Source organism: Electrophorus electricus, chromosome 10 (genome assembly GCF_041902795.1).
Source record: "Electrophorus electricus isolate QZ-2024a chromosome 10, ASM4190279v1, whole genome shotgun sequence".
Taxonomy (NCBI): domain Eukaryota; kingdom Metazoa; phylum Chordata; class Actinopteri; order Gymnotiformes; family Gymnotidae; genus Electrophorus; species Electrophorus electricus.
In genome coordinates, this window is record NC_137506.1 from 8,762,991 (window position 1) to 8,785,041 (window position 22,051).

The 22,051-nt window shown below is 38.8% G+C and overlaps 1 non-coding gene across 1 annotated transcript; it reads left to right on the forward strand.

The window, feature by feature from the left end:
* The first annotated feature begins 2,738 nt into the window (after positions 1-2,738).
* On the forward strand, positions 2,739-2,810 carry trnae-cuc (transfer RNA glutamic acid (anticodon CUC)). The gene has a single exon. It is a non-coding gene; the product is annotated as a tRNA-Glu (tRNA).
* Positions 2,811-22,051: the final 19,241 nt, after the last annotated feature.

Consider the following 22,051-nt stretch of genomic DNA (forward strand, 5'->3'; position numbering starts at 1 on the left):
TTGCTTTATGTTTCTATAGTCACAGCATAACAGTCTGCAGATAAGCATGTGAGTCAGGGACACCAGCTGCTCACATACCGTTCTAACCATAGAGATAGAAGAAGCCTTCAGCGCTCAGGCTAACCAAAACATGAACTAGCAGATACTCTGTAGGAGTCGTTTTTCTTTTTTTCTCTTTCTTCTGTTCTGTGTATAAGGGGAGGGGGACCGTACTGCGGGTCAGTTCTCTTACTCTGTTATACAGGGGACAGAACCCAATAAACTTTTACTCTTTACTACTCAATGCATAAAGCTGTCTGTGTTTGATATGCTCTCATTTTCCCACCACATCCATTTAGCAGTACTTCTGAATAACCAAAATGGCTTAAAAGAGCTGAGGGGATGTTTGAAACTGAGTGATAAGATGTTCAGCAATTTATATATAATACAAGGCAGTAAATTAAATTGGGCTGAACTGGACAATAGTACCTGGCATGAAAAGTATGTCGTAGAGAGAGTAACAAAAAACTCAACCTCTCACGTCGCGCTCTGAGATGTCTCTGTCACTGTCTGTAGTGTCCTCTAGGATACTGCTGCCCTCACTAAAGTGTGTCACCCTGACCGGGTCAAACATCTCTTGAACATAATAACTACACAATGGAAAATCAGCTTCAAGTGCTGCATTGAGCTAGAGTGCACTGTAAATGGCCAGATACAAATGGCAATGTCAGTAGTAAATGTATATATGCAGTCATGGAACAGGACCTAGCTGTAGAGCACAGCTTTAAGGTGCATATTATGATTTGCTCTTACCAATCATCCTCCTGGCTGTGTCTTGCTCTTTTGGCCAAATGTTTCTCTTCCAAAGCAGACAGACCAGACTTGCTGCATATTACTCCGTGCACTATAAATAAACCACATGTATAATGCCTTGTAAACAATGGAAGAAGGGAAATTTGAATTGTGACTACTCTGTTAAAGGAGCGGATAAGGCAACCCACCCAAACCCCCCGAAAGCTGTATCCCTAATTGCTATGCAATAGTCCTGTGATTAACTCAAAGGCTGGAGAAGTTTCACCTTTCTCTATTTGAATCCTGAAGGCTGTTCGGTTCCGTCGCCCACAATCCATCCTGTGTAATTAAACATTCACATCATAACTCGACCCCGTGTAATAGGGCAAACTCACTCGGATGGGGGAAAGGATTACAGACGACCTGTACTGCTGCCGCAACTCTGCGGCCATTTCAACAACATCCACATACATTCCAGCAACATCCTATTATAGGACACAGTGGGCTTAAGTACACCCATTTAATAGCATGTTGGACCTTCTTTGGCCTCCAGAACTGCAGCAATTCTTTCTGGCATAGTTTCCACTATGTGCTGAAAATACTCGGCAGGAATCTTGGTCCAATCTTCATAGGATATTTTCTCTCAAATTACATGGAGGGACTGACATGTTCTAAACTGCCTGTTATACTCTTACAGCTGCTTTGAAATACAAAAAAACATATTTATCTTCCACTCCACTCAAGGATGGCCACACTTGGAATTTCCCTTGGCACATTTAAAACATTGTGTGAGCCAGATAGCTTCTGTTTTCAACCTTCCAATGCTCTGAGTAGTAGTGTTCCATGCATATGAGATGCTTCAACACGTCCATGCGTGTTGTAAAGAAACACAGTGTAAGCAGTATTAATGAAAGTGCATCTCTACCTCAAACTCACCAGTGTAACAATTACAGTGTGTAGAATCTAATTTTAAATGGCGATCAGCCTTCTTAACAAATATCCAATAACAAATAAGCAGAACTCACCTTGTTGAGTGTTTGTGTTTGTTTGTGTGTGTGTGTGTGTGTGTGTGTGTGTAGTTTTAAGCATTGCAAGGCACTTCAGGGTTGCCAGGTGGAGCCTTCCTGAAGACCCTGATACTGAAACAGCATTAAAAGCTGCAATGGCACTGTAGTTGTATTTATCTGCACTAATACAGCTTTGAACTATTGCACTCTTACATACAATAAGTTTCTGTGTACCTGTGTACATTTCTGTGTACCTTTAGTAAATAAAGGGATTCTATTCTAATATTAAAAGTGCTAGAAGTGCTGAAACTCCAAACAGTGAAGAAACCAGTGGAGCTTAATGACTGGACAGATGAAGAGAGTGAAGTGAAGAGTTTCCTTCAGTGTCTGCCATGTCCCAGCTGAGGTGAGTGTGAAGCTTTTATTAGTACTATAGGAGTTGTGTTTAACTTTGAAACTGATGGTGTCACAGCCATTTGTGGCCGGGAGTCTAAAAGAGCATAATTGGCTGTACTCTTAGGGAGAGAGAGAGAGTGGCATACACTCTCTCCCTTGTTAATTACAGAGACACCGTGCAATCAAGGGCGTCTATAAGTTCACGCGTCAGAAGGGGGAGGAAAAGACTATTTTCCGAGTACTTAGAATAACATTCCGTACTTTTTGGAGAAAATTTTCTAGAGTGTTTTCATATAGAGAGAGAAATGAGTGGCTAAAATTTCAGAAACATTAAGGAGACAAATGGGGAATATATAACAGCTCTTTCCATGTGTTAGTGACACCAGCGTTCCCTCTTTTCGCAGATGGTAAAAAAGAGCCCTGACTCTTGCAAACTTCATTTTTTTGCAGAACAAAGAGAAAGATGAATAACTCGCTTTATGGCCTTTTTCCACTCATGCATACCAATTCCAGTATGCATCCAAACATTGTCAGAATAGTAGGAGTGCAGACTCTATAGCTTTGTCCCTGGTTGTCTAGTGGTTAGGATTCGGTGCTCTCACCGCCGCGGCCCGGGTTCGATTCCCGGTCAGGGAAAACCTCTTTTTTTGCTCATATAAAATGACAGATTCTGCATTAAAACATAAAGTTTGTGGGAGTCGGAGTTGAACCGACAGCCTAAGGATGACAGTTTTAACTTCTACTCTACCAATTGAACTATTGAAAGTGACGCGCAAGTAATCCCACATGTCCAAACACCAGTATGTTGGCAAGAAACACAGCCAGTTTTGGATGTTTCAATTGTTAAGTTCATTTGACACAAAGAAGAAAGATCACATTGCATAAGTTGTTCAGCTACAAACAGATATATCTTTTGATGACATTTGGAATCATACTGGACTTTGTGTACATGAATGGAGAAAGGCCATAAAAGGTTAGAATAACATTCAGTGCTTTTGCAGAAAAGTTTCGAGAGTTTTGTCATGTAGTGAAAGAAATGAGTGGCTGAAATATCAGGCATTAAAAGTGCAATTTGCACTCATGGAAAGAAAATTGCTTTCATGTGGAGTGCATTGAGATATCGAACTGCCTGTGGAACATAACACCTCTTAAGAGGCTAGATTTGTGCTCTCAAGCTGCGATGGTGGTTTTCTCATGGCTTCTAAAAGAAGAGGCTGTGGTCAGGGTGGAGTGAGTCTTTGATAACCAAGATTGTTGTTGTTTTGGCCTTCGAATAGACAACGGCATTACCCAGTGTCAGGTCTTTCTCAGTAAACTGCAGAGAATGATATAGAGGGCAAGAAATGGTCAAGCACAATTTTATTGGGTGTGTGTCTCTAAAAAACACTAGAGCTCTCTGATACATTTTTGGTTCAAGATTTAATCATCATGCAAATGATTGTGATTAACGCTTTGTCTGTTTAATTCAAATATTATACTATAAACCTAATATTTTAATAGGGTTGGCAACTTTCTAGATCCGATTACTACATGTGTGTGAAGTACAGGTGCTGTAGCTATATGGTATACAATTGTTCACAGTAGCCTAATTATAATATATACAACCAAAAATGCATCTAAAATAAACACCAGAAACCTGGACTAAGGGTAATGTACATAAGTGCACTAAATCTAGGTAGGACTGCTCGATAGATAGGATAACAGCAGAACAATTGTCCCGCCATATAAGCAAAATGAGAGCCTGCTAAGGCCACCAAGAGGGTGCCAAAGACCATGTATTTATTTCTATTTGTTTTTTTACCTATGTTATGTCAGTGGTAGCTCAGATTTCTTCATAGGGCCCCACACAGGCTTGGGCCAGCCCTGGTATCACAGTGTCGTGCACTGGAAAACCATCAAGCCTGTTGACTATGCTACCAGTGTTGTTCATGTAACTGTGTAAATAAAGTGCAAATACAATTACTTTTAGAAGTATCATCTAGTTTTTTTCACAATTGCCAAAATGTAATGAATCACAGCCAGTGTTCTAAAACAGAGCTGGAATGTATTCCTGGCTGATGTGCCCTGTTTCTGGTTACAATAAATAAATAAATAAATAAATAATTGGATGAATTTTCAATGAAAGTGCTTCACTCAGCAGCCATTAATGATTCTTCTGTCCAGTATGAATAAATTGGAATTCCTATCCTTGTATCGGGTGTGGCAATTATGTGTAACAATTGTAAAGCACAAAAGCAATAGTGAAATTTTAATATAACAATATAGGTACTATAGAACATGATCTGCATGCATATTAATTAGGCTATGCAAATAACACAACTACTTCTCTAGCACATCATTCATGCCTGTTGAATAGGCAGTTTTCTGTTTTGCAGATACTTGAAATCTTTTACTAATCTTTCCCCAAATCCACTAGGAGCTGCCTTTTACATTAACATGCCAGGAAACACACTGACTGGATGTTTAATCTTTCTAATGGGTAAGCTATATTCTTATAGTCAAGAAAGATATTTTTTTAATTATTAATCAGTTAAGGAAGTCAAGCTATTGCATTTTGCTGAGATGAAGAAATATTACATAACCCTGTACTGGCCAAATAATTAGATTTGATGTGCTATTTTGTGGATTAATCCCATAACTGAATTATTCACATGGTTTTATAGCCATGGCTAATACTTGCTGTCAAAATGCTGAGGTTCATAAGAACCTCTTTCTTTCATAAAGAAGCTTCCTGTTTTTGAAACTGTTTCAGCATACTAGCTCTTACTGCTCTCTATCTGTTTAACAAATTTTTCGCTGGATTTAATTACTTTCTACCTGGAAACTGGCAACTTCCATAGAAAACTACTTTATCATCACAAACTATATCTAAGGAACTACCACAAACATAAGTAATGTTAACATTTTGCTTTTTCATCATGACTTATGTTCTGCTTCAGAGCACTGAATGCAGCATGTTTATTCTTCATCATTAGTGGCAGTTTTATCTGTGAGAAGTGTAGATGAATTGCTAGTCTGACAGAGAAGACTCTAGCACCAGAAGTGCGCATCCAGACAGCAAGGCAAATGGGTGACGTTACGGCAAAGTAGACGAGCTTCGACCAGCTCATGGGAGCACTACACATCCCCAACATTAAGCAGCAAAACCCCAGAGACCTTCTGCCTGTACTGGCCAGACTTCAGAACAGAAGGTGAGAGAATACAGTCATGTGTTGCGTGGCTCAGATTCTTCACACAGTTTGTAACAGTCCAAACACTTTAATTATACTGTACAGCATGAGACCTGGAAATGTGTGTCTGTGTGTGTGTGTGTGTGTCTTCTCCCCAGGCTGAGCTCCAGCTTTGTACTGTCCATCATCAGAGAGATCTATCAGACTGGCTCTGCTCACTGTGTGTCCAGCTTGTTGAGTTCAGCAAAGAACTGCATCAACCTGAACAGCAGAGAGGTGGACTCTGTCCACTGTGCTGCCCTGTGTTTCACCCTCCAGCACTGCACAGCAGTCTCTCTCAGCCTGCTTTTCACCTCCATACCAAAGGCGGAGCTGGAGAGCATTGAGCCACTGCTCTAACATGTCTCCCGTCTCAGGCTTGAACTTTTCTTACAATCAGAATTTTAAAACATAACTGGTCTGTTTAGGGAGTGTTATATAAACGTTTATGTATGTTTATGTGTTTTTCACGAGTTTCCTCAAAAGTCATTTTGCGCCAGTATCATTTAGGTTTTATTGAGACTCCTGTCAGGTAATCAGCAATATCCATGGATATTTACCTCAGGTGTGTTAGGACAGAATAAAATGACTTTCTGGAGGAAATTGCTAAATTTAGGTGAAATATTTATATTAATCTGAAATTAACTGCCCTGCCACTGTCTGTGTGTGTTTTGTTTTCTCCTTGTTGACAGGCTGCTGTTGCTGAGGCTCCTCCACTGCTACAGTGTCTCTGAACTACAGCAGGGGGCAGCAGCAGCAGATCTGCTCTTCGCTCTGCAGCACAGAGTGGATTTCTCCTGCTGCTCTGCTCTGGAACTCACAGCAGACAAACAGACACACACACTGACTCTGAGCACTGAGGACTGCAGAGTCGTCTCCATGGTCATCCAGAGAGCAAGCTCTCTCTCACACACACACACACACACACACACACACACACACACACACACACACACACACACACACACACACACACAGCTCACTCTACACGGCTGTGATGGCAACTCTTCCCCATTTTACACACAGTCACCCTTCAGTAAGCCACTGACTCAACACCACACAAACTAGGGAAACATTCTGGAAAAGGGGAAAGAATTTTATCATTTGAAACAAAATGTGTGTAAATAGCATTAATGTTAGTAGTTATGTGAGTGTGTTAGTGTTTTGTGACTCTACATGTTGGTGAATGTTGAGTGTGTTCAGCTGCAATAAAGCCATGCTGCTCCAGTTCCTGTCTCTTCTCTGTGTGGGGACTGATATGGAGTGTGTGAGATGCGCTGTGGCTCCCTCCCGGGCTCTGGGTAAGATGGTGGACCTCACTCAGACCCGGCTGGACCAGCAGGCCTGTAGGTCACTGGCGCTGTTTCTGGAACATTTTGAAGGGCTGTCAGAACTGGACCTTAGCCACTGTCAGCTCACTGACCACTGCCCGCAGCTGCTGTTCCCACACCAGCACAAAGCTCACATCCTGGAGTGAGTGGACAAGCGGGAGGAGGGATGTGTAGAGTCTTGATTGTTGAGTCCACAGTGAGCACTAACATAGATATAACACATTTTACTCTTTTTCTCACAATTTAACACAAAATCCGGCATGTGACTGAACATAGAAGCTGTGTGTGTTCATTGTAAATCATTGTATGTTCCTTGAAAGGCTCTATATAAATGTAACTTTGCTCATTCAGTCATATCCTGTCTTCCTTCAAGGACTTATTTTTTTCAAAAGCAAATAGCAAAAAGCTTGATTTTCTTGGTGATTTTATTTGGAAATGACGACCTCTCTCACTGGCTGCCTGGTTCACTGATCACTGCCTGTACTTGGCAGGATGGACCTCTGTGGTCTACAGAATATCCAGACTGCTTGTAGAAACACATGTTCTCATTAAAAAGAGAAATAAGGCATAACAGACTCTTTATGATTTACAGTTTCATGCCTGATAGATAACAAGTCATGTGTACAAGAACTGAAAGAAATGATATTTTGTTTAAAATGTCAAAATGCATAATTATCTGGCCATTAATGACTCAGGTCCACTGACACAAATATACTATTTATTTCTTTGCTTATTCATTCATTTGCTAATTCAGTCATTCGTTTATTCATTCATTCGTTCATTAATTTAATTCATTGATCTATAAATCTACAGGTGTTTGTACTACTACACGGTGATTTTGTAGAGGGAGGTGTGTTTGGGAATCCTGAACAATGTGGTAATTATAATCCATCTAATTTCAACCTCAGTCACAATGACATCACTGATGTGTCAGCAAAGAGGATCTATGATACTGTCTCCAGCAATTACAATATTCACACTGTGAGGTAACTCTGTGTGTGTGTTTAGGCATTTAAAATAAGGCTGTAGTTATTTGAGTTTAAAATTTCAAATTTGAAAGCCTATTTTGATTTTATAGGCTCTTCAACAACAGAATTACAGGCATATAAATCTTCCTCTCAGAGAAGTGCTTTGAAGTCTGGTGATGTTGATGTGTTTTTGGCACTGTAATGATGAGATTTGATTTTATTAGATTATTGAGACTATCCAAATTATATTTTTGTTTTAAGTGAAAAAAATGTAATGATTAAAAAACATATTTTAGTTTTCTTATGAATTTTAAGATTACATATAAAAATCAAATATTCAAATTTTATTTATAAAGTACTTTTTAAAATTGTATTTTATTTTATTTTATTTACAACAGGTGTTTTTATAAAGCAGCTTTTCAAATGTCCAAGTCCAAGCCCCCAGTAAGCAAGCTAAGGGTGACAGTGGCAATGAAAAGCTCCCTAGAGCATGAGGAAGAAACGTCAAGAGGAACCAAGACTCAAAGGGGGTCCCATCCTCCTCTGGCTGTTTAAAGAGAGACATAAATTAAAAAATGAAATAAGCATTTAATGTTTAGTCCAACTTTCTGGAGGTTCTAGACTTGTCCCGATAGTGTGCATGTGTCCGAGACCCAAGTCGCAAGAGAACGTCCATTAAGGGCAACAGAGAGTAGTTGGTTGGGGTGGAGGTGGTGTGGGCTACAACAGGGGACGATGGGAGTAGCCAAGGCATCTGAGACAAGATGAGGCTCAGTAACATCATGACATCAGGGGTAGGTGTACCTCGGCAGAGTCCACTATCAGTCCAGTGTATTAGTGCAATGATGTTTGATTCCTATTCAAAGAACATGTGACACTTCCAACATTCACATTAGGTATCAATGAAGTTGTGACATCAAGCAAAGGAGGACAGTGAGACATGAGTAGACAAGCACAAGTTGGACTTATTAGGGACAATGAAACAAAACCTGAAGACAACAGAAATGAAAGCCTGAGTGAGCTAAACTGAACTGAATCAAACTCCTACTGCTATATGGACCTAGCTCTGCAATATAGTTGAAACTGTAAGTTGCTATAGATAAGCGTGTCTGCCAGATGTCTGCTCACATTAAGCAGTGAAGTTGTGCAGTGTGAACATGACATCTGTCTTTTACAGCAAAATCAGATTATTTTATTATTCTTTAAATGTCTTCATGGTCTAGCAACTCATAATGGCATTAGCACTTGAAAGCAAAAAAAAAAAAAGACCAAACCAACAGCAAAACAAAAATATCTCAAAACACACTTATTGCATTGAGTTCTGTTGAGATGACTTTTGATTTTTTATTAACACATCTGCTGTTATCTATTTACCTTTTCCTTTTATCATTATATATGTCATTTTATTTTTTACCCTTTGGGCAATTAGTCTCTTCTCAATGCATTTTATTTTCTGTGTGCAGAGAGAAGGGGTAAGAAGATGCATACAGAGGTCTGGACTAGCCGTGCTGTCAAAGGTTAGGGGAAATGAAATAAATAAATGTTCCAAAATGTTTTTTTAAATAGTTTAGTAACCAACATTGTAAAATTCTAACATGATCGGCCACAGCAGTGATCAGAGTGATCAGTGGTAGCTCAGTGTTTGAGGTACTTGACTTGTAGTCAGAAGCTTACCGGTTCCAGCCCTACTGCTGCCAAGTTGCCACTGTTGGTTCTCTGAGCAAGGCCCTTAACCCTCAATTGCTCAAGATATACTCACTCGTAAGTCACTTTGGATATAAGTATCAGGTAAATGTATGATTGTGTTTTTTATAATCTTGTACACATAAATGTGATATTCAACCAGAATATGTAAAACACACTGTCAAATCGTGTTTATAAAAATACGTTTCAGTTTTAATTAATTTCTATAACTTCATGTCTCTTATGCTGATATGGTTGTTGGCTAAGACAACAATGGCCACAAGAGGGAGACAAAGAGCTTCCCTAGTAATCAATGAAAACAGGCATACCCTGTAACTGTATGCTATACTATTCTTTTATTTTATATTTTCCCTTGATGTCCACTTACAATGTTTGCATGGCTTTATGTTCCAAAAATAATCATAATCTATTTTACACAAATATTTTCCAACCTGTTTATCTTGTAGAATTAAATAGGACATGTATTACATTACGAATAAAGAATTCTGCGCTGCATACACTTAGACATCGGTAATATAACTTGCAGTTATATAACTTCTAGTGAAAATCCTTGAAGCAGGTCATTTGCCTGTTTTTATGTATTGATCTTTATTGCTCCAAAAAACTACTCACGTCTTCCAATGTTCTTGATCCCCACTTCTAAGAAATAGTAAATGGACTAATCCTAGTTGTGGATAAGTATAAGACTAAACAGCTGTGAACTAATTCCACACGAGGGGAGTCATCACTGCAAAGGTGTCATGGTGCGAGGCTTGCAGTGGTCCCTGTCCTGCGAACACAGAGAGACACAGAGGCGAGATACCAGTTAAAAAGGTTTGAGAAAGTACATCCTCCACTGACAAGATTCTGTTGTTTAAATGTAAATGGAACTGTGACTTGAACAGGTCTGCTCCTTCTCTCAGCCAATATAGAAACAGCTAACTGCACTACAACAAGTACACAAGTTGTAATAAACTTGCTATGAGAATGATCTCAGTAAGTAACTCAAAATGATAGGAGCTTCTCCTTCCTGTTTTCTTTGTTCTCTTCTTGTTAGTGTTTGTATTTGCTCTTTCAAAACACTCCTTCACTCATTCCTCACACTAAAACATGAACCTGGTGTTGTTTACACAGTGAGTTGGTGTGAGGCATCTGATCCATGATTTCCCCCTGGGGTCACAGGTCTCGTTTGACGCCTTTTTTTTCTCCTTAAGACAAAAACAAATTCAAATAAGAGCAGAAAAACTGAGCAGAAATAAACAACTATTAAAATTCTAGATGCACTGTGGAATGTTCAGAGAAAAACAAGACACTCCAGTCTCTAATGTATTTAATATGTTATATTTAACTGTCAATATGGGGACATTACGAGAAGTCAGTGGGCTCAGCTGACCTGTCTATGATTGTATTATTATTATTATTTTAATCCTAGTCTAGTTAAGTTAAGGCATTTTTCTTTCAAAGAAAAGAAAAGGAATGGAACATGTGAAACACAAACATAAAAATAGGTATGCATTTATCTAATAAAATGATGACTACGATTAGGTGAGACAAGTTTTAGGATATAATAATAAGTGTATAATTTCCATCACACTTTTCACTTGAGTCTCCCGTGTTTCTGAATAAAAGAAAGTAATATAACACAAGCAGTTATACAATTTCCGAAAGGCATATTATTTAGAAATAAAGAAGAACTTGGTTATTATTTGGTTATTAGGACACATGAGGAAAGCATTTTAGTTGCATTCATTTTGCCAAAGACATCCATAACTGAAACAAGCTTCCTGTCACCACTGACCACCCTTCTAGCGTCCATGTCTCCACGGTTTCCCTGTCTAGCGTCTTTGTTTTGATTTACTCCCTTGTTGTGGTTCCATTCCTTCGTTTCGTTTTCTGCACCCCTCATAATTTGCACTTGTGTCTGGTTTAATGCTCATTTGACCATGTTTTTAAGCCCTGTTTTAGTTTAGTCTTGTTGCTATTTATTGTAAGTCCAGCTGCTGTTTGTTAATCGAGGCTTTCGTGCATGTGAATATAAGCCTGAATGTTTATCCTCGCCCCTTTATTATAGCCTGCATCCCTAGTTTGTCTTCGTGCACTTTTCTTTACTTTAGTTTATCATGAGTTCTCGGACTCTCCATGTTAATAATTTGACCCTGGACTTTGGATTTGCCCCCTAATAAATCTCACTCTTTTCCACACACTGCGTCCGCCTCCTTACCACTCATCGTTACACTTCCCCAACCTACTATATTTACAGGTTTTTTTGAGGTTTTTTTCAATCTGTGTAAAATTACATAATTTCTGCTGTTTCAGAAGTGAAGGATTTGCGTGCTCTAAATTTTCATCATGCCAATGCACAGAGGTTTTGGTATGGAGATTTTATCCCGATCTATAGGAGCAAGTGTAATGGACTATAAAGTTGACGAGAAAGAAACCATCCGTTTCGCCGCCGTTTATGTCCATAGATGCTGCTATTACCAAAAATACTACTGCGCTGATTCTTAGAGGACAGTTGATTTGACCGGATGTCGCAGCAGTACGGCCGACTACTCCTGATCATAACGTATTCATGACAACTCAGCCCTTTTTACGACTGAGGTGCTCACACGACAACGCGTGATCTTGCACCTTTTATGTGTTTTAAGGAAAACGCTCAGTGTTTTAAAGAGCAGCAGCGAATTTCCCTCTAAGGCGTTACTGAAGCTCTGTGAGCAGAGTAATTTCTCGCATTGTGTTGAAATGAACAGGTGTCTGTTCAACTCATTCATGAGCGTATTTTAACGCGCGTTCAATATCGTCCGAGCTGTAATCTTTTGAATTCTGTAACCATGCGGCGTCATACGTATAACATTCTAGTCGCGTGGTGTGATAGCAACTGCTAGTCAGAATAAACAGAAGACAAGCAGTAGTACAAACATTTAAAAAAGATACGATTACAAAAGTGAGATGCATTTTTGGCAGAACAGCGTTCATCCTTTTGAAGTTAGTTGCAGCAATTCACACAATTCTCCGACCTACATTGTAAGACATCCTCCTGTTGAGCTGGATATCAGTGTGTTAAGCAGGTTTCTGTTTTGTAGGAGGACGGTAAGCAGCTGGAAGATTCCACCGTGTCCGCGCATCGTAGAGTGAGTTATCAACACAGCTGGCGACTGTTACAACTAACACACCACTTTAAATTTTGATATGAGGCCCTTTTTAGATAGAGATTGCCTGTTAGGGATTAGAATGAGGCTCTGCAGCATCTCAGATTGAAAAAGAAAGAAAGAACGCAGAGAAGAACAGAATAACTATATATATATATATATATATATATATATATATATATATATATATATATATATATATATATATATATATATATATATATATATATATATATTCTCATATGTCTCTGCATGTTCCAAATGGGAAACCATAAGGTGGAGGAGGAGTTGAGCAAAGAGACCCTGGGTGAATGTCGGAGAAAGACAAGGGAGGACAACCGACGGAAGGCTGCACGTGTGGGGCGGTGTCTTGGAGGTCTAGACCTCGAGCTAGCAGTGCGAGAACTGCAGAGGGAGAATGTGGAGATCAAAGCTGAACTGAGAAGGCTGAAAGCACAGCTTGAGAAAGTAGGAAAAGTGAAACACTTAGTTATACTGCAGTGCACATCCAATGAAGCAATGTTCTGCTATACACAGGAGATGATTTTAGATTGAAATAAGGAACTATAATTAAAGTCCAGGTAAATAGTGAGCATAAATGTGTTAGGGCAAATCAACAAATGGATTGCCTATGACACTACAATATCACAGTCTAGCTTATATTAGATTTTTGATAGTATATCAAAGTGTGTGCACATGCATGTATTTAATAGTGATGCTAAATTAAATGCTTTTTCACAGTTGGAAAGCCCAAGGCCCAGTTTCCCCCTGGAGTCTCCCAAACCACGAGACAACAGGTTTCCCTCACTCTCCCTCAGACAGCCTACCAGATTTGCACCTGGTGAGCCCCACTGGCTCCAAGAAGCCCCATCATCCAGACCCTACAGACCTTGCCGTCCACTACTGCCTCCCCTGTCCTATCACTCAGATGTGAGGGCAGCACCAAATGCAGAGAAGAAGCTGTTCAAGGAGACACATGAGAAGACACATGAGAAGAAGAAACTGAAACGTCAGCAAAAAGACATAGAGCAGACAACGAAAGAAGCGAATGAAGCCACGGAAGCAAGAAAATGTGAGAAGAAGAGATTTCGTATTACGATTGTATGGAAAGGATTTAAAGGAATTAAGTCTTTCTTTCAAAAATAGCTGTGTGGTTTAGAATTTAATGTCCTTTCCATATTAACATAACTTTACTCCTATACTGTATGCAATAAGCAGGCCAAAATAATTTTCCAGACATTTTTCATAGATTTTGAATTGATTTAAATATGAATGTCTTATTTCAAAATGTGCTTATTAGTTCATGTCTGTTTTATAATATAAATAAAGATATTTTATTAAATAAGTGAAAAGTCTGGCATCAGTTTAATAGGTACAGTTGGACCATTTAAGTTCATTTAAGTGTTCCAAGTAAGATCATGTCATGATTTATTGACAAAATATTAAAAATGTATAGTTTTGAAAGAATTAACAGCCCAGCATTTATTCAGTAAGAGGTTCAGGAGTAGAAAAAATGTTAAGAAGCCCTCTTGTCCCCCAGTCCCAGAGTCACATGCAAGGTTTAACCATCAAATATTAAAACCCTGAGAAATGTTCAGTCTGAGATCTGAGTGAATAGTTTAAGGAAGAGATTTGTCCAACCATCCATGTTCTGTTACAAAAATGGGGTTGCGGTCTGGACCTCCTTGACACCAAGAATTGTACAACCGTTTCCCTTTGTAGATGATGAATCTGCCCATCAACATTCCCAGTGATGTGGACTGTTATCTGTTCCCTCCCACTTCCACCTGTAGTCTGGTACATAATCTTACAGGATTTGTCATGGACCAGTGACAAATCCTGTCTCATCTACATTGTAGATATTCTGGGATTTTGTTGTGAAATCTGTGAGATAAGCATATCAAAGCAGTGGGTGAATATTCCAGTATCAGCTGAGGTCCTCACTGTAGCCACAGGAAACTGTTCTGATTTGTGAATGGTCTGCTCAGGATGATCTCACATAAAACAATAAAATCATTTTCTCCCATTGGGGAAAGGGCTCTGAATTCCACTAGCCAGATTATAATCCAGAACAAGATGTAAAACATCTGTTTCAGTGAAGCTCCAACCCCAGTCACACATGACCTGCCAGGATTTTAAGAACACATGGACACATTAGCCTAAGCCATTTATGATCACAGCGTAACTTAATATTTGTCATTCATTTATTCCATCAAACAGCATTTATTTTGCATATCATAATTTCTTACTTGCAGCCAGTACAGTGAAAACTGATGCAAGTTTGTACTTGAAGGAACTCCTCATTAAAACACTCTAAGGTCATCTTAAATGGAGTGTAGTGGTCTTAACTGGTTTCAAAGTGACTAGTGGTGAAAAAAGACAATGTGTTCATTTTTAAATAAAATATATATTTACATGCATGGAGCCTAAATATAACTTGGACTAAGAATCATATTATTATTTTGCCCACGTACAGAAATATTAACTTATTCTAATTCAAGGATTGCTTGTTGCCTATGGTTGGCATACTGTGTACACGAAAACTGTGTACATACATGGTAATGCTTAAAAATAGGTGTATCTGCCAGTGAAGTTTATGCTTTGACCTTTAGATTAGCTGTGATGCTGAGACAGGCAGGGCAGGACACAAGCGTGTTGTCGAACTTTGTTTATTAGGAGGAGCAGAAACATTATCCAAGAGCAGGTTACCAGAATACATGAGAAACAAAAAACAAAGTGAGGCTAACCAGGAAGAAGAAAACACAGAGGTAAAAGTAAGATAACACAGATATTAAGAACACAGGAACGGAGAACAATATGGAAAACGAACAGGCAGAGCAAGAATACATATGGTAGAACTCCAAAATAGTGATGGGATGTTAGATACTGAGGCATCAAAGCTCACTATTGCAAAGCACAGTGATTCAACACTGTATTGAAGATTGTATCAAAGTTACTATTAGCATATGACTAATGAGGTCTAAGCATCAAACATCATCTAAACACTGGATGAAGTGGCACTGTTTCATAGGTCTGGCACTGTCCTATAACTTGCAAGCTATAAGAGAGTGTAAAATCTCCAGACATCTTTTTCCCACAAAATTTGAAATATGGAAAATATGGAAGCAAATCTTTCCATATGAGGATAAATAACATAAATCGACCATTTCTTAATGCACAGAAATTAAAGCATTAAAATCTCATTTGACATAATATAAATGCAGTTACCAAAAAGTGGCTGAAAATAAGCAGGAAACTGGGCATGGTATAAAAACTTATATACATTTACATACACTTATATATACATTTATGTGTGTTTTGGAAAGTTTCCAAGATGTCATTTTGTGCCAGCATTGTTTAGGTTTTATTGAGACTCCTGTGTCAGGTAATCAACATATTACAGTCCATGGTAATTGGTAAATTCAGGTGAAATATTTATATTAATCTGAAATTAACTGCCCTGCCACTGTGTGTGTGTGTGTGTGTGTTTTGTTTTCTCAGTGTTGACAGGCTGCTGCTGAGGCTGCTCCACTGCTACAGTGTCTCTGACCTCCAGCAGGGGGCAGCAGCAACAGATCTGCTCTCTGCTCTGCAGCACAGACTGGACTTCTCCTGCAGCTCTGCTCTGGACCTGACAGCAAACACACAGACACACACTCTGACTCTGAGCAATGAGGACTGCACAGTCGTCTCCATGGTCAACCAGAGAGCTCACACACACATACATACATACATACATACATACACACACACACACACACACACACACACACACAGCTCACTCTGCATGACTGTGAGATAGAGGAGGCTGGAGTGGAGCTACTCTTCCCCATTTTACACACAGTCACCCTGCAGTAAGCCACTGACTAACAATTTAACACAATATTCGGCATGTGACTGAATGTAGAAGCTGTGTGTGTTCATTGGAAAGCATTGTATGTTCTTTGAAAGGCTCTATATAAATGTAACTTTGCTCATTCAGTCATATCTTGTGTTCTGTCAAGGACATTTTTTTGAAAACAAACAGCAAAAAGCCTGACTTTCTTGGTGATTTTATTTCTCTTACTGGCTGCCTGGTTCACTGATCACTGCCTGTCCTTGGCAGAATGGATATTGAGTGTCTCTGAAAATGTATTAATATTATTAGTATGTGCCTAACGCTCCTCTCTATTCCAAAACTGACCCGATTTCCATAATTCTCGTATTGCATAAGACATTTATTTCCATTATATGTTTTAGCATTCATATTCATATTCATATGTCTCTGCATGTTCCAAATGGGAAACCATAAGGTGGAGGAGGAGTTGAGCAAAGAGACCCTGGGTGAATGTCGGAGAAAGACAAGGGAGGACAACCGACGGAAGGCTGCACGTGTGGGGCGGTGTCTTGGAGGTCTAGACCTCGAGCTAGCAGTGCGAGAACTGCAGAGGGAGAATGTGGAGATCAAAGCTGAACTGAGAAGGCTGAAAGCACAGCTTGAGAAAGTAGGAAAAGTGAAACACTTAGTTATACTGCAGTGCACATCCAATGAAGCAATGTTCTGCTATACACAGGAGATGATTTTAGATTGAAATAAGGAACTATAATTAAAGTCCAGGTAAATAGTGAGCATAAATGTGTTAGGGCAAATCAACAAATGGATTGCCTATGACACTACAATATCACAGTCTAGCTTATATTAGATTTTTGATAGTATATCAAAGTGTGTGCACATGCATGTATTTAATAGTGATGCTAAATTAAATGCTTTTTCACAGTTGGAAAGCCCAAGGCCCAGTTTCCCCCTGGAGTCTCCCAAACCACGAGACAACAGGTTTCCCTCACTCTCCCTCAGACAGCCTACCAGATTTGCACCTGGTGAGCCCCACTGGCTCCAAGAAGCCCCATCATCCAGACCCTACAGACCTTGCCGTCCACTACTGCCTCCCCTGTCCTATCACTCAGATGTGAGGGCAGCACCAAATGCAGAGAAGAAGCTGTTCAAGGAGACACATGAGAAGACACATGAGAAGAAGAAACTGAAACGTCAGCAAAAAGACATAGAGCAGACAACGAAAGAAGCGAATGAAGCCACGGAAGCAAGAAAATGTGAGAAGAAGAGATTTCGTATTACGATTGTATGGAAAGGATTTAAAGGAATTAAGTCTTTCTTTCAAAAATAGCTGTGTGGTTTAGAATTTAATGTCCTTTCCATATTAACATAACTTTACTCCTATACTGTATGCAATAAGCAGGCCAAAATAATTTTCCAGACATTTTTCATAGATTTTGAATTGATTTAAATATGAATGTCTTATTTCAAAATGTGCTTATTAGTTCATGTCTGTTTTATAATATAAATAAAGATATTTTATTAAATAAGTGAAAAGTCTGGCATCAGTTTAATAGGTACAGTTGGACCATTTAAGTTCATTTAAGTGTTCCAAGTAAGATCATGTCATGATTTATTGACAAAATATTAAAAATGTATAGTTTTGAAAGAATTAACAGCCCAGCATTTATTCAGTAAGAGGTTCAGGAGTAGAAAAAATGTTAAGAAGCCCTCTTGTCCCCCAGTCCCAGAGTCACATGCAAGGTTTAACCATCAAATATTAAAACCCTGAGAAATGTTCAGTCTGAGATCTGAGTGAATAGTTTAAGGAAGAGATTTGTCCAACCATCCATGTTCTGTTACAAAAATGGGGTTGCGGTCTGGACCTCCTTGACACCAAGAATTGTACAACCGTTTCCCTTTGTAGATGATGAATCTGCCCATCAACATTCCCAGTGATGTGGACTGTTATCTGTTCCCTCCCACTTCCACCTGTAGTCTGGTACATAATCTTACAGGATTTGTCATGGACCAGTGACAAATCCTGTCTCATCTACATTGTAGATATTCTGGGATTTTGTTGTGAAATCTGTGAGATAAGCATATCAAAGCAGTGGGTGAATATTCCAGTATCAGCTGAGGTCCTCACTGTAGCCACAGGAAACTGTTCTGATTTGTGAATGGTCTGCTCAGGATGATCTCACATAAAACAATAAAATCATTTTCTCCCATTGGGGAAAGGGCTCTGAATTCCACTAGCCAGATTATAATCCAGAACAAGATGTAAAACATCTGTTTCAGTGAAGCTCCAACCCCAGTCACACATGACCTGCCAGGATTTTAAGAACACATGGACACATTAGCCTAAGCCATTTATGATCACAGCGTAACTTAATATTTGTCATTCATTTATTCCATCAAACAGCATTTATTTTGCATATCATAATTTCTTACTTGCAGCCAGTACAGTGAAAACTGATGCAAGTTTGTACTTGAAGGAACTCCTCATTAAAACACTCTAAGGTCATCTTAAATGGAGTGTAGTGGTCTTAACTGGTTTCAAAGTGACTAGTGGTGAAAAAAGACAATGTGTTCATTTTTAAATAAAATATATATTTACATGCATGGAGCCTAAATATAACTTGGACTAAGAATCATATTATTATTTTGCCCACGTACAGAAATATTAACTTATTCTAATTCAAGGATTGCTTGTTGCCTATGGTTGGCATACTGTGTACACGAAAACTGTGTACATACATGGTAATGCTTAAAAATAGGTGTATCTGCCAGTGAAGTTTATGCTTTGACCTTTAGATTAGCTGTGATGCTGAGACAGGCAGGGCAAGACACAAGCGTGTTGTCGAACTTTGTTTATTAGGAGGAGCAGAAACATTATCCAAGAGCAGGTTACCAGAATACATGAGAAACAAAAAACAAAGTGAGGCTAACCAGGAAGAAGAAAACACAGAGGTAAAAGTAAGATAACACAGATATTAAGAACACAGGAACGGAGAACAATATGGAAAACGAACAGGCAGAGCAAGAATACATATGGTAGAACTCCAAAATAGTGATGGGATGTTAGATACTGAGGCATCAAAGCTCACTATTGCAAAGCACAGTGATTCAACACTGTATTGAAGATTGTATCAAAGTTACTATTAGCATATGACTAATGAGGTCTAAGCATCAAACATCATCTAAACACTGGATGAAGTGGCACTGTTTCATAGGTCTGGCACTGTCCTATAACTTGCAAGCTATAAGAGAGTGTAAAATCTCCAGACATCTTTTTCCCACAAAATTTGAAATATGGAAAATATGGAAGCAAATCTTTCCATATGAGGATAAATAACATAAATCGACCATTTCTTAATGCACAGAAATTAAAGCATTAAAATCTCATTTGACATAATATAAATGCAGTTACCAAAAAGTGGCTGAAAATAAGCAGGAAACTGGGCATGGTATAAAAACTTATATACATTTACATACACTTATATATACATTTATGTGTGTTTTGGAAAGTTTCCAAGATGTCATTTTGTGCCAGCATTGTTTAGGTTTTATTGAGACTCCTGTGTCAGGTAATCAACATATTACAGTCCATGGTAATTGGTAAATTCAGGTGAAATATTTATATTAATCTGAAATTAACTGCCCTGCCACTGTGTGTGTGTGTGTGTGTGTTTTGTTTTCTCAGTGTTGACAGGCTGCTGCTGAGGCTGCTCCACTGCTACAGTGTCTCTGACCTCCAGCAGGGGGCAGCAGCAACAGATCTGCTCTCTGCTCTGCAGCACAGACTGGACTTCTCCTGCAGCTCTGCTCTGGACCTGACAGCAAACACACAGACACACACTCTGACTCTGAGCAATGAGGACTGCACAGTCGTCTCCATGGTCAACCAGAGAGCTCACACACACATACATACATACATACATACATACACACACACACACACACACACACACACACACAGCTCACTCTGCATGACTGTGAGATAGAGGAGGCTGGAGTGGAGCTACTCTTCCCCATTTTACACACAGTCACCCTGCAGTAAGCCACTGACTAACAATTTAACACAATATTCGGCATGTGACTGAATGTAGAAGCTGTGTGTGTTCATTGGAAAGCATTGTATGTTCTTTGAAAGGCTCTATATAAATGTAACTTTGCTCATTCAGTCATATCTTGTGTTCTGTCAAGGACATTTTTTTGAAAACAAACAGCAAAAAGCCTGACTTTCTTGGTGATTTTATTTCTCTTACTGGCTGCCTGGTTCACTGATCACTGCCTGTCCTTGGCAGAATGGATATTGAGTGTCTCTGAAAATGTATTAATATTATTAGTATGTGCCTAACGCTCCTCTCTATTCCAAAACTGACCCGATTTCCATAATTCTCGTATTGCATAAGACATTTATTTCCATTATATGTTTTAGCATTCAGGTGGTCATTTTTCTTTTCAACAGTTATTGGCGGGATCCAATAGATCCAAAGTCAAACGAATACGCACATCATGTGTTGAACCCATCCATAGTATTTTTCTGCTTATCTAATATGCCAATATTTTCTCGTAACCATCCCACCAAGTCCTAAAAACACCCAAACCTAAATGCTTAGTAACTACAGTAAAGCTTTTGTCACTGTCTTAATTTTTATTCTGCATTAGTTCATCAAATGGTTATTTATTGAGAGTGAGTCTGTATTTTGTATTTGAAAAAAAATAAAACTTTGTCAGCATTAAGCAGGTTTGTTGTCTGGTTTGAAGGCTGTGGTTGTGCTATTTTTCTGGCCTTTCTGGTCAACTAGTTTCTGTACCCAGTCATTCCATCAAGGGAGGTGTGTTGCTATTGAAATGTCTAACTTCCTTCATCTAGGGAATTCATGACATACATTAGAATTACATTTATTATAGCTGCAGGTGGCAATTAAGGGGTCCAATCATTTTATCACATCTGCACAACTTGGTTGCTGATGACATCCCATATTAAGTTCACCAGCCTTTGTGGTTGGTTTTGAGGTTTTGTTTCCAGGAATGTTTTATTTTGAAACCAATCTCTCAATTTTCTCTGCTGAATTGCTTTATATAAATATTTTTTTCTGATTCGACATGACTAAGAAATATGGTTCCCCCAGAAGGTCAGTTCACCCCAAATGTACTTGCATTCACAGTATGTTCATATACACCATTGAAGTTTGGTAATAATCTAACACTCTATGGCTAAGTTTTAGCCTATTAATAAAAATCCTGCTCTTGGGGATTGATAGTTAAATACACATATTTTTGATCATTATTTACAAGAAGATCTGCATTTTTTACATTTAAAAGGTATCTCTAGATCAAAAGGTCACTGACTTGTTTGAAAGGTGCATTTGCCCAACTAATTTAGGTATCAAAAATCAGGCTAAAAAAAGGTTTACGAAACGTATTGAACTTTTTTATAGAATAGTCACAAAGTATTGCACTGTATAAACTGCATTTCTCATGCACAACTGGTACACAATGGGATTGAATTTTTTTTTTTTTAAATACCTTTTCATATGTCAGAGGGGCTCTGTTGGCAAAAATGTCCTATAATTGCCATGCTAGCTTAAAGTCCATAAATCAATACTCATGTCAAGTTTCATAAGAATTACTCAAAGAAGTCTTAATTTTTTCTTTCTGCTGTTTTGAATGAATCAGTACACCGTGGAAGGATTGATAGGTATGTAGGGGCCATA